At 36.9% G+C, this 11,396-nt stretch overlaps 1 pseudogene; it reads right to left on the bottom strand.

Annotated features, from left to right (window-relative positions):
- Positions 1-10,480: 10,480 nt before the first annotated feature.
- Positions 10,481-10,581, bottom strand: LOC143548437 (small nucleolar RNA R71; annotated as a pseudogene).
- Between the last annotated feature and the right edge of the window lie 815 nt (positions 10,582-11,396).

Below are 11,396 nucleotides of genomic sequence, written 5' to 3'. Positions count from 1 at the left end.
TGATCGCCTTCTACACTACATAAATTGTATCAGGTTTGGTCCGGGTAAATTTAAGTGTTGGTGGCATGACCCGTTTATTGATTTTTTCTAAAACTCTTTTTATCTAAACGGGTCGTATAATAATTTTCAATATCATAGAACCACCCGTTTATAAAAGGATTACATTTTCTGCCCCAAGGATAATTAAATTGAGGGGTTGAGTCTAGCTATCGACTATTGCAAAATGTAGCATGTTTAGGACTTTCAAGTGTGTTCGTCTATGGTAGTATGTAGGGTTGCACCGTTTTCCCTCGTTGGTGCAACCCATTTGTGTGTTTCTTTTAGTATTTTGTTTTGTTGCAAACTATATTTTGATGGTTTGGATTGTGTTGGTTTGGGGATTATGTTTGTTGGATGATTTTATTATATATGATGGGTTTATAATGTGTTTGTCAGTATGTCAGTGGCATATTATGGTTTCTTTGGTTTTGGATGCTTTCACACGTTGTCGGATTTTTGGAGGCACACATTTGGCAGATTTCTGGACACAATCAGGGGAGTTTTCTGTTATCTCTCTTATGCATTTTACTTTTATAGTTTTTTGTTGTACAATTTAAGTGTGGGGAGGAAATTTTGTGAACTTTGTTTGTCCAAACTTAAATTTTTTGCAGAACTCCTAATTTTTGTAGCAAATAATAACCACTAAGCAATTTTAATTCAACTTTAATTGTTTTGTCTATGCACAAATCTTTAAAACATTCAAGCCGAAAATCTTTAAAAAGGCATACCTTTAAGCATGACAAACAAGATTCACATTCTTACCTTGCAAAAGTTATCCATTCCGCCCGTTTCCGTGAGTTGGCCTCATCAGTTATTTTTTCTCATGCTTTTGTGGGCAATTGAATGAGCCGGGTGATTATTGTAAGGTAGAACTTGTTTTTGGGATTGCATTTCAAAACCATATATATATACATGGCATAAACCATTGAGGAATTTAGGATAAACCCCATGTCTAGCCATTTTTCACTTATATTTTCCTTACCCACATTATTCCCTTAGTAGCCCATGTTTAGCCTTTTCCTGTGATTTTTCTATTTCACCCTATTTTTATCACCACTTAGCCATATAGCCTTTATTTTCCACCCATTTTTTGTTAGAAATCCGGTTCGGCTAAGTTAGTTAGTTTATTTTGCATTTCATTTTTGTATGTATTTTATCACTTGGGAACTTTAGAAGCAGAATCCTATCTCCCAAAGTGAAATTGTAATATACCTATTTGTATAAATTTAGTTGGTAAAAAAAAGAAAAAAAAAAGGAAAAAAAAAAGAAAAATCCTTACAGGAAATGAAGAGAAGAATAAGAAGTTAGTTCATCATATATAGGTGAAACTTGATTTCAAAGAGCAATTTTTGGTTCGTTAGCTCTCGGCTCGTTTAAACCATTTGGTTTAGTTAGTTAGATTTTTTTTTTATAGCTAGCTTCGTTCAGGATTTTCTAGCCGTTTAGCCACTTTTCCCACCCTAACCCAAGCCAAATTACAACCCCAAGTACTCGTGTTTTATGCCATGTATGTGTCGGTATGATTTAACCCTTAAACAAGCCTATGCCTTGCTTAGTCATCGTCTTGGCATCGAGTGTTCTCAACATGCACTATTACACGCATGATCACTAAATATAGCCGAGTGTATGAGTGAACATTGTGAGATTTGCAAGGTGGGAATGTTATGACAAATTGTGATGTTCTCAAGACTATGTCTTAATTCTTATCAGGCTTGTTTGGACATATATACAATGCTTGCTTGATCTATTAAAGATTTGAATGATTATTGCTTGCGGGTTATTATTGCTATTTTAGAGTTTGTTTCATTTGCTTGAGGACAAGCAAAGTTCAAGTGTGGGGATGTTCGATGTAATACAAAGTGTACATCTTATTGCATTGAATTATCCACATATTTATACCGAACTCCATGCAAGTTCATTGTTTTTGGTACTTATTAGAGTTATTTGTGAATTTGCAGGTCCGGGCGCCCGCCCGACAAAGAAAACATGAAAGAGGGCATTTCGGGGACAAAATACAGCATTCTGCCAAACTTGCACGACCATGCTTGCCAGTGCATGACCGTGCACGACCATGCTTGCCAGTGCACTTGCCAGTGCACGACCGTGCAAGCCCGCACCCAAACAGAGAAATCTGACTTTTTGGTCAGATTAAAGCAAGGAGTTGACTTTCCAAATCGGTGCACGACGGTGCATGCCAGTGCACGATGTCCAGAATGCATAAATACACCTCCATTACCTTCATTTGAAGTGTGGAGTCTTGTTGGATTGATTGTTTCTAGTATTTTTTCTTGCTTTGTTTTCATTGTATGCTAGTTTAGTTAGTTAAAAACTCAAATTATGATTTCTTTGTTCGGTTAGTCATTTACAAGATTTAGTACTAGAAAATTACCGTATCCATGGATTGACACTCGGTTCTTGCCAACACTTTATTACAAACGATAGGTACACTTGCCTTTCGTGTGTGGTTTAGTTGTAGGTGAAAACCTATTTTTAAAACCCGATTTGCGTGGAACTTTTATCCAAATTTATATATATATTCACACACGTCACCAACCAACAAAATCTGAGAAGTAACCATTGGATGGCGGTCAAAAGTATATTGAAATACCTTAGAAGGACTAAGGACATGTTTCTAATATATGGTTCGGGTGGGGAGGAACTCGTTGTAAAAGGTTACACGGATGCAAGTTTCCAAACTGATAGAGATGATTCTCGATCACAATCGGGATATGTTTTCGTTATGAATGGTGGGCAGTCTCTTGGAAGAGATCAAAACAAGACGTGGTAGCATTGTCCATCACGGAATCGGAATACATCACCGCCTCATTGGCAGCTCAAGAAGCTGAATGGATAAGGAAATTCATTACCGATCTAGGGGTGGTCCGTACCATTCAGGACCCTCTAGAAATCTTTTGTGACAACGAGGGTGCGATTGCTCAAATCAAGGAAACTCGTGCACATCAAAAGACGAGGCACATTGAGCGGAGATTCTACTACATAAGGGATGAAGTTGAGAAAGGAAAGATATGTATTCGCAAAGTTCACACCGATCAAAACATTGCAGATCCACTCACGAAGTTCCTTGAAAGGCCAAAGCATGAAGGTCACACTTGTGCCTTAGGACTTCGATATTCTAGTGATTGGATATGATCGAATTTTGTATTTGGATATCGGAACAATAGTTATTTTAACTCATTCATATGATTATGGTTTATGATTATGACATTTTAAGTTATGTTCCATTTTAGCATGTTTAAATCCATGAATAAGTTACTTATTCTAAATGTCTGTAGTCGCTCATATTTGTGGGAAAAAGTATGAAGGTAAGCCTATTATGAACTTGGATTGGTGGATATTCATAAGGTATGAATATAGAGCAAAAGGTTGCTGCCAAGGTTCATGGATATTTATGGGATATAAATATTGGACTGACCCGCTCTCAAATATTACTACATGGAATCTTTGTGGTTGATCATAAGTAAATTTGAGTAAAGGCGAATATCATAGTATCCCCGACCAGAGATACATATTGGGTCTTGATATTCACCAAATATTACACTTTGACTTAGTTCTTTGCTGCTCCGAAACATGTGGGTACATAAGGCTAAGATCAAGTATGGTACAAGATGATTGTGAGAGACATATGTAGTCAAAAGGGGATTTGTCCCTCTTATTCGTTGAGAGTAAGATGTCTAAGGTCTACAAAGTTAAATCAACAGAGAATGATCACTCTGTGTCTCTGGATTTGACATGACATCTGAGGCAAAAGGATAAATGATAGATGTATCTAAATCATTTCCAGTAAGGGAATTGAATGGGATGATGTTATTGAATGGCAATTCGTCATGCGTATTACGGGTAGTAAACCGTAGTTAGGCGGTATTTGCTACTTGCATCAATCTTCTATGTATCTTGTGCAAGTGGGAGGTTGTTGGACTCGGTCTGCCCAAGACACATATTATATTTGATGTGGCTAGTACGTCATGATCCAAGTCGGGTCATAACCAATAACAAGCTAGACAAACACCAATTATATTTGTTTATATATGATATGATCATAAGTAAATAAATATTGACACTTATGTTATGGTTTCTAAATAACATATACTTGTGAAAAGAAAAAATCATATGGATGATTTGTACTTTGAGAGAGAGCATTTCATAGTGTTATTTAAGATGGTTAAGTAACAATATGTTAAGCATGTTACCTATAATGTGTTATTGTTGTGTATGACATAATATATATGTGTGTATAACATAGCATTGTGTATAACACAATATAACTGTGTATGACATAATATATGTGTGTATAACACAAAGCATTGTTTATAACACAATATAAGTTAGGTAACACTATGGAAGTTATATAACACAATACAAGGTATTTATGGAAACCTTGCAAATAATAATAATAAGAAAGGAAAGAAGAGCCCCCCTCCCCCCCCCCCCCTCTCTCACCCTTGTCTTTTATTATTATTTTCTTGTTAGTGGGTACATGCAACTCTTATTAGTGGTTACTTTGGGCGGTGCCTTGGAGATAACCCAACTCTCTCTCTTTCTCTCATAAGGCAATAACACAAGTAACAAAAACACTCTCCTCTCTTCCTCTCTAGGGGATTTCGGCCAAAGGAAGGAGGTGATTTCAAGTGTGAAAAATCCTAGCTAAAGGTGTATTGTCGTTTGTTTGGGGTATGCAAGCTTGAGGGACTAATCTTTGAAGTTCTTGCCTTCCTACCATCCTCTCCTTCACCCGGATTTGATTCTCTTGAAAGGTAGTATTTACATGCATGAACTTATAGTGACATGCATGTGTTTGATAGTATGTATTTCGTATATGGATCCGGGCTTGGGTTTTGCACGTGTAAAATCGGTTTTGTAAATACTAAATTAACAAGATTTAAAACTTATATCCGCTGCATTTTTGGTAAAAGTAAGGTTTTATCACTTTGATAATCTTGTTAAAACCCAACAGCTGAAAATAAAAATGTGATGGAAGAGCATTTTAGTCAATATGATTCTCTGCTCAAACTCACAAAAATATGTGATTCTTAGTTTGTTAAATAGTTTGAAATTCATTAGTTTTACTTGTTTTTATCCTTATTTGAAAAATCAAAAAGATTTTGTTTCTGATTTAGTTTTCGATTCTTGATGTGCGGGTAAACTATCTCTAGGGTTTTCAATGAACAATAAATCATGTTATGTTTCTCAAATCAAATTAAAAGAAGACAAAACGTTGAACTATATATTCAAGGTCATTAATTTGGATTTAATATATAGTGCATTTTCCAAAAAGGGATTATTTAAGTTATTACGTTGATGTACAAGGACATTAAGTTGTACTTGGGACATCACATTGGTGTGAATTACTTTAAATGTCAAAAATCATCAGAATATGCTTATGCAACGCATAAGATTTAGAACTTATGAGGCACATAAGTTATGCACCACATAAGTTTCTGACTTATGCGCCGCACCTGAAGTGCTTTATATTTGAACTTATCCGGCGCATAAGTTCATTACTTATGCGCCTGGACTGTTGAATTCTCTCAACCTTGTGTTTGATATTCACGATTTCTAGCTATCATTTTGTACTTGTTTGCTTTGTATTGGTGATTCACACACCAATCCAGAGATTTAAGGTGGGTAATTGGAACTGGTTGTCATATATATTGATGAACAATGCTTTTGGAACGTATATGCATCTTTTGAACAAAATACACAGTTCTGAGCATGATAGATCATAATATGAGTTTGATTATGAATAAACGAGTTCATTGATAACTGTAAGGGGCTGTTTGGGATTACTTATTTTCCCCTCCTTTTAACTATTTAACTTTTGCAAAAAGGAGGAAATTGAAAAAGGTGTTTGGATAAGTGAAAAGGACTTTAGGTTTTAACTTTTCATTTAGTGTAAAAAAACTTATTTTGAGAAGTCATGAATTTGTGACTTTTGGTGACTTTTGGGTAAAAATTGCATATGTACCCACACAAACAAATCCAAACACTTTTTTTTAAAACTCCTTTTCAAAAGTCATAACTTATAAAGGTCCATTTAACCAAAAGTCCTTTTAGACTAAATACGCAATCCCAAACACACCCTTAATTAATCTAAAAAGTGTTAATCTGGTCAGATCTGAAAACCATCCATATCCGTTTACGTAAATGTTCAATTGACAAATCAAAACGTTATAAATCTGTAAATTAATAGTTGATTTGATCTAATCGGAGTATAACGAACATGAATTAGTTGGTTTTAATCATCTGGGATTTAGAATTTTGCTTGACTGATTTTGGTCAAATTATAACATATACGCCGCATATGTCAATACATATGCAGAGTATATGTTATCCGTTAACCAAAGTCAAACAAACATATACGCACATATATCTTATACGTGATATTTGACACATACGCTGACACATGACATATCCGTTGGTTATACTTATGCGTTGGTTCAACATATACGCGGATTACTTATCCATTGATGAGAACTTATGTGCTGATTTGACATATGCGTCGAGGACATATACATTTAGGACATATCCGCTGATGTTGATGAAAAACACATATCCATTGATAAAAGTTGAAACTGATTCTAACATGTTTATCTGTCTTGTTTCAGATGTGGAAAAAGGTGAAGATTACAGATAGTAAGCATAACATTTGTGCGTACTTGAATGAAGATGATCCCGAAGCCAAGAAATTTGCTGTTATTATGCCATTTCTAAAGCGATCCAGAATTTAAAAGCTATGACTCATGTTGCTGATCCATATGAAAGTATTGTGTCAGAGTTTTGGAAGAATGCTAAAGTGAGTGGGAAGGATATTCATACCACTGTGCAAGGGTAGAAGATCATAGTTGATGAAGCGTTGATCAGGAGGGTATTAGATTTTGGAGACGAACCGACGGATCCGGTTGACCTTGATGAACAACAAGTCAAGGGGTGTATGCTTCGTATGGGATACCGAGATTCATTAAACAGATTAGCTTTGAAGAAGACTGCATTATCTCAACCGTTCAAGTATCTTGTACATGTGGTGGTACATTGCCTAGGTCATCGCAAAGACGGTTACGATGATATTCTAGATTATCAGATGAGCACGATGGCAGCTTTATGTTTGAATCTGAAGTACAATTTCTCCCGTATGATTTTGGACAACATGAAGATGAACTTTGGGGACGAACAATGGTGGTAGTATCCTCGGTTCGTTCAGAAGTTGGTTGAGGAAGTATTTCCCCAGGTCAAGAAAGAAGGTTCGAAGATATTTCTTGATCATATGACTAGCAACAACTTGGCCAAGTTAGCTTCGTACAAGAATGTCAGAGAGGAGGATATACCAAAGTTCAGGGGTTTATTTGGGCATTTAAACAATCCAGATTATGTTGCACCAACAGAGAGTAAGTGGAGGAACGATGGGAGTGATTTAGATCGGGAAACAGAGAAAAAACTGATGATTGATTATAAGCCGATAGGTAAAAGGTTTATTAAAATCGAGTCTGAATCAGATGACAAACCAGTTACACCTAAGAAGAAGAAGAGAAAGGTTGTCAAGAAGGAAGTTGTAACTCCAATTACTCAGGAAGAGGTTTATTCAGCTACATCTGAGAAAGATCTTGAAGAGATAGATTCTGATTCAGAGGGTAGACGCATGGCTTTAGCAAACCCGCATGCCCATTTTGAGAAAAAGGATGGGAGTTCAAAGAAGAGAAAAACAACAGATGAACAGGATGAATCATATGTTCCTAAGGTGGTGGTTGAGAAACCTGTTAAACAGAAGGTTGTGCGTATCAATAAGAAGTCGAAGAGGGCTACATCTCTAAAGTTGAAACTTATAGATGAGACAGATGTTGAACAACCTGAGATTGTTGTTACTCTAATGAATCAAGAGTTTATGGTTGAGGAACCAGCTGTCGATCTTGGAAGAGATGACAATGTATTGATGACACCTGTTGTAGAACCATCTCCACAAGAACAAGAGCCACATGTTTCACCAAAAAGAATTGAAAAGGCTACTGATTTCAGTTTACCATCGTTAGACACAAGCTGCTTTGGTGATTTTCCCACTTTCATAGAACAAGCTTTGTTGAAGAATATTGTTACATAACAAGGGATCAATGACGAGTGACTCGTAGAGAAGCCGTTAAGCGAGTTAAAAGATATAAATGCATTGGCTTAACCAACATAATTTCATGGAATTAGTTTACTAGGGTTACTCATATGTTTGCAATTAGGAGGAGGTAGAGGATGAAATTACGAGAACGTGGGCGAAAATGGCGAAGAAAACGGAGTTGAAACGAGAAAGATACGAAGAAAACAAGAAAATGAGCAAAAGCTCCAACGTGGACCACGGTCAACCCAGCTCCAAAATGACAGTTTTCACCGTACCGTGGTCATTCTAGGCACCGTGGCCCACGGTCTGGACCGTGGACCACGGTCCGACTCGTAACTTCCGAGTTTGGGCCACCTTTTAGGCTGTTTTTGTTTGTCTTTTGATATATCTTTCAATTGGGACGACTCTAGGGCGATTTCTGGAGTCCAAGACATTGTTTTTGGTGATTACAATCATTAGTTTGTGTGTTTGATTCTTATGAACAAGACAATTGAAGCAATGATGATCAACCAAACCATGTGTGGCTAATTTCTTTGGTATTTCTCTTGGATGTAAGGGTATTTACAATGCACTTTATGTTAATTATTCTTGAACTTGGATTGATTGTCTAATTGTTTATGTTAGTATAATCATATGTTTATGTGATTGTTTGTAAATTGTCCATATCGTTTAAACCTAATGTCAATCTATGCGTTCTTGATGTCGTTAACAATTGAGATTTAGTGGAAACATATTGATTGATTACCAAGTAATAACCTCGCGTTCTAGGAACCCGAGTACTTAGTTCTTGATTAATCACAAACAATTACATTTACACAAAATCAAGATATTGTGATTTATCCATTGAACTTTAACAAGAATGTTGCGTAATAACCCGAACTCCAAGAGGAATACTTGTTTAATCAATCGTTTACAACTTTCGTTTAGTTTATTTTAGTTCACAAAATCAAATCAAAACCAACTTGGAAATTACTTTGAGTCATTTACATTTATATTAGTTTAATTGTTTAGCTACTTATTAACACATTTTCTACAAACTCCTCGTGTTCGATACCCACTTACCGTTATCTATTTAGTAGTGCGCAACGTGTGTTACTTTTGTAGTTTTTGCTTAATTGTTTATTGTCATTTTTACGCGGGTTGTGTTAGTGTGCAGGTACTTTCTGGTATATGCATACGCGAAGCTCTCGGTCTTCATCTCCATTAGCTTTTGATCCGGAAATCGAACGAACCTTCCGTCAGAATCGAGTTCTTCAACAAGAGAATAAGATTGTTGGGTCTCCGAGCAGGCAAAGTCGAACAACTGATACAACAACCATGGCGTCGGGTCAATCTTTACCACTGATGCCGTCACCCATAAATCCAGAATATCCATCATCCACTGAACCCATTGTCACTTCAAATTCCACAAGTGTAACCACCTCAACCGTGTTTAGCTTTTAACAACCACCTAACCTTCCACCCTTAACCAACTTTATGCCTATTCAAGGACAATCATCAAATTCACCACAACAACCATCTTTCCAATCTCAACAAAATCCACTTTATAATCAGCCATATACATTACCACAAGACCCACCCATAATTCATGTCTCACCGGGTCTTAGGTCGGGCCCGCATTAGTTTGGTGGGCCACGTTATGGTGATAATAATGAAGGGTACGAAGAGTATGAAAAAGGATATTCGAGTGGAGTTTATGGGAATCAATTGAAGATTCAAAGGAAATTTGGGTATGTACCCGAACAACAACCGCAACAGAATTTGCAACAATGGGGTGGGTTTAATAAAGAACAATTTCAACAACCCCAACCGTTGCAGCAAATTCCTCAACAACCCCAATATCAACAACCAAGTCCCCAACCGCAATTTCAACAACATGTGTAACAAAGGCCCATGTATAGGCAAATGGGTCAACCAAGAGTGACATTGGGGATACCAAGAAGGCATGCAAGAGAGATGGTTAGGGGAATTGAAGCTCATTTTCGACCGGTCATCACCAATAACCCATCTCAGGTGGTTATTCCTCAAAATCAAAACGGAAAAACGTTTGAGGTTAGAACCAATGTGCTCCAAAGTTTACCAAAGTATAAGTGTTTTGCAATGGAAGAACCTTATTTTCATTTGGAGGCATATGATTCGATTTGCAACACGATCAGGGGTCAAGGTTTCTCACCGGATGAGGTTAAATTGGTCTTATTTCAATTTTCGTCAGAAGATAAGGCGAAGAGATGGTTCTACACATTGCCTTCCGCATCAATTTATACTTGGGCCGAGATGCAACAAAGATTTTTGGAAGAGTTTTACACAGTCCAAAAGACTAATAATGCAAGACGAAGTTTGAGAAGCTTCCAACAACAATCGGGTGAGATATTTCATGAAGCATTTGAGTGGTTTAATATGAGACTTAAGAATTGTCCTCATCATGGTATTGCTCTTTGGGAATTGTTGAATGCTTTTCATGAGAGGTTGAATACGGAAGATGAGCGGGATTTAATGTCAATCACAAACGGTACATTCGGTACCAATTTTTGAACATGATGATTGGGCATTCTTGGAGAAAATGTCGGTCACATCAAAGAGAAAGGCTCAAACCGCAAGGAGAGTAAGGCCGGGAATTGGAAGACCGCAAGTCCATGCTGTAGAAGATGTAGGAGTACAAACTACTAATCAAAGAATTGATGTTTGTACGAATTGTAATGAATTGGGTCATGCATTGGATGTGTGCAAAGTGGGACAAGTACAAGTGGAGGAGGAGAATGCATTTCAAGGTCAAGGGGGAGGTGGTTAAAATTATAACATGAATTCAAACACTTACCACCCCGGGTTGAAAAATCATCCCAATTTTCGTTATGGGAATCCGGCTACTCAATCCAATCCGAATTTCCAAGGGAATCAAGGATATTATGTTCCACGCCAACAATACAACAATCAAGGCTTTCAAAGTCAATTTCAACAAATGAGAAGTGGTCAAAGTGGGTCTTCAGGTCAAAGTTCTTCAAGTGGGAATGAAGTCATGGATATGCTTAGGATGATGCAACAAGACACGCAAAGGAGAAATCAACTTGATGAAGTGCGCATGCAAAAGGATGAAGTCCGTGACAAAGCCATTCAATCGTTGACCATTCAAATGGGTCAACTTGCAACCGATGTTGAGAATTTGAAGAAGAACAGCTCGAGCTTAAAAAAGGGGAACAACCTGCATATCAATGCGGTAAGTCTTTTACCTAATTTTGGAATTTCTAGT

The sequence above is a fragment of the Bidens hawaiensis genome, unplaced genomic scaffold (assembly GCF_021521415.1).
Source record: "Bidens hawaiensis isolate Kalapana, Puna unplaced genomic scaffold, B.hawaiensis_p1.1 tig00015123_1, whole genome shotgun sequence".
Taxonomy (NCBI): domain Eukaryota; kingdom Viridiplantae; phylum Streptophyta; class Magnoliopsida; order Asterales; family Asteraceae; genus Bidens; species Bidens hawaiensis.
Note: the sequence above shows the minus strand (reverse complement) of the source record. Positions and strands in the feature narration are given on the sequence as shown.